This window comes from Geospiza fortis, unplaced genomic scaffold (genome assembly GCF_000277835.1).
Source record: "Geospiza fortis unplaced genomic scaffold, GeoFor_1.0 scaffold145, whole genome shotgun sequence".
Lineage (NCBI taxonomy): Eukaryota > Metazoa > Chordata > Aves > Passeriformes > Thraupidae > Geospiza > Geospiza fortis.
The window spans coordinates 1346954-1349864 of NW_005054362.1; the positions used below are offsets into that span (position 1 = coordinate 1346954).

The following is a 2911-nucleotide window of genomic DNA, read 5'->3' on the forward strand; positions in this document are numbered from 1 at the left end:
TGCTTTCCTCAAAGGATACTACTCAAACTACAAAAATAATTTAATGATGTTATATAACCTGTGTGAATCTTTTATATTAGGCAAATTAAACCCTTCATGAATCAAACTCCATGTGCATCAACGTTTATGTTTACAACTTGCTTAAAGAACCAGGAAAAAATGGGGCCATATGTTAGTAAGAAAAAGACTGACTCAGAACCATAAACCAGAATCTTTTCCCTTTTCCTTGAGCACTGTAATGCTGAAAGACAAAGATCCCCTTATGGCTCATGAGCAGAAGTGCAGCAGAAGCATTATTTTTTAGAACTTCTCAGTAATTGTTTTAACAAAATGTATTCATAGTTGCTTCATGGGCATTCCATGAAATCACTGCTAAAAGCAGCGTGTGGGCTGTGTACTACAACTCATCTGCCCTCTTGGCTCCAGGGATCTTCTGGCACAAAATCAAGGTCCTGAGCACAGATCTTATTTATCTAAAACCCTGATGTAGCAACTAATTCAATCTGCAATCCTGGAAGACATGGGATGGGGAAGGGGTCAGGAAGGGGCTTCTAATATATTTATAAATATGTGTGTGTGTGGTTTCAGCTATACAAACAGTATAGTTTTACATACACAAACACCCAGCCATGTATAACATACATGTATATTATTCATGTACAATATTCATGTTTATATACATATATAATGAGTTATATACCTGCACACCTGCATGTGTACATGTATTTTATCTTTATCTGGTTTGCATTCTGCCTTGAAGAGAAAGAGGAGATCATTTCCCACAGAGTCCATGGTTTCAGTGTGGTTTTAATCTTTTAAGCCCGCAGCTGATGAGATGCGGCTGTGTCCCTGGAATGCACTTTGTTCTCCTGTCAGGGCTGCTCTGTGTCACCTGTCCAAGGCTCTGGCACAGAGGGATCCTGGCTGAGCCCGTGTTTAGATTCTGGTTTCCTGGAATTACTGAGATAGGTAGGCTTCAGGGGGAAATAGGCTGAGACACAGGCTGGGTTCCCTCTGCAAACCTACCTCAAATCTTTTCAGATATTAACAGGGATTTGGGGTTATTGAGCCAAGAAAAATTAGAGAAAATCTCTGGCAGATGCTTTGTTTTGCTCAAAAAAAACACAATGTTCAGATATGCAGTAAAAGATCTGTCCTTTGATGTTTGCCATATTCAAGTCAGCCTCTCAGATCTTTCTCAATGTACTGAAACTACAATTGTTCATTTACAGAGGGGCTGAGGCAGGTGATGAGGGACGGGGCAAAAGAAACACAGTCCCTCTTCTGGAGAGAATACTCCTCCACATAAATGCTTAATGAACACAAGAATATAAAAATAATAAATCTAGATAATCTGATAAAGACCTTAAAATGGACTTCAGGCTCAGGAGTACCACAAATGAGATGGAGCATACTTGGAACCTTTTTTTCCCTCCCTCATAATGTGTCATGAGCGTCTCTGTAAAGTTTAAGCACATTAAGCAAGCCCATTAATTGAATGAGCAGTTGAGATTCTAAACCATAAAGCTTACATCGAGGGAGTTATGTGAGAATTAATACAAGACAGAAATAATTAAGAAAACTCAAAGAGGGAGGGATAAACATCAAGGCCGGATCAGGGGAATAACTAATATCTGACAAGACAGCAGCTAATTTTTCAGATTCTCTTCTTGCTGCATCAAATGTTCTTGTCAGCAGGCAAGAAAGGTGCTAAATTAGGGAACTGAAAATGGACATTAATTGTAGCTATAAAAATATCAGTCTAGGTGTTGGAATACTGGATGCTGAGAATTTTAAACTTCCTGTGCTGAAAAGCGCAGACCCACAAGAGAACACTGCATTTGACCTGAGGCCATGGAGAAGGCTTCCAAAATTGATTGATAGCACTGGGATTGTGGGCGGGGAGTTTGATTAGAAGTGTGTAATATCACAGGGTGGAAAACTTAGAGTTTAAGGGTTTAGAACATAGCAATATATGTAGAGCAAGATGGAGGTTTTAGGGCGGAGGCTGGTCCTTCTTCTTCACCTTCTTCTCCATGGGTTTGGGCGGTTTTGTGTAATTGGACAGAAAAGTCCGCAGTGCGGGACACAAGGGATTAGTTATTGGGTTAAAAGTGAAAATAATTTAGGTGTCATTTCTTAATTGGATAGTTTGGCCTTAAAAGACCTTGTAGAGCCGGCAGTGAGGGGTGCCCTGGTGTGGGGACACCTGTGGAGGCTGGGACCTCTCTGAAGAAAAGATAACTGCAGCTGTGAGCTGGAAAATCCTCAGGGAAAAGAAAGAAGAAAAAAGAACTTGGAAATCCCTGGACCCTGGTGAAACAGTTTGGAGCAGAACGTGGATGCTGGAGACCCACAAGACGGGAACCGAGGAGGAGAAACGGACGGCGAGAAGTGAGGTATGATTTATGTTCTTTGGGGTTAATCACAGACAGATAATGGGAAACATGAGATCACAAAGAGAAGCCTTAGACCTCCTAAACTCAATGGGCAGGGAACATCCCAGGACTATCCCAACTAAAAGATCTTTTAACGCTGGGTACAGGAACAGTTTCCAATGCAGATCCAGGGGCTCTTTTCGATCCCTTTCTCTGGGACTCTGTGAATCTAAGACCATACAATGCTGCTACGCTTAAGAACACAGCAGCAGCAAGACTTCTTCCAGCACGCAGGATGGTCCGTGAGATTCTAGCCTGCAGACGCCATGCACAGAAGCTGCGCAAGAGGCTAATGAGATAATTAGTGCCACACAGAGCGCCTGGCCTGGGCCGGGGTGCCCCCCTCAGCCCGTGCGGCCCCTCCTCAGCGTCGGCACAGCCTGGCAGATCGCTCCCCACGGCTCGCCCAGGGGCAGGGGACATGCCAGCCCTGCGGAGGCGCTCCCCACAGCCAGGGGACCCCCCGAATTGCC

The 2911-nt window shown here is 43.6% G+C and overlaps 1 protein-coding gene across 1 annotated transcript in view; it reads right to left on the reverse strand.

Moving 5' to 3' along the window:
* Positions 1-2911, reverse strand: part of TMEM132B (transmembrane protein 132B) — a 218896-nt gene that overhangs the window by 12455 nt on the left and 203530 nt on the right. The gene's annotated exons all lie outside the window — the stretch shown is intronic.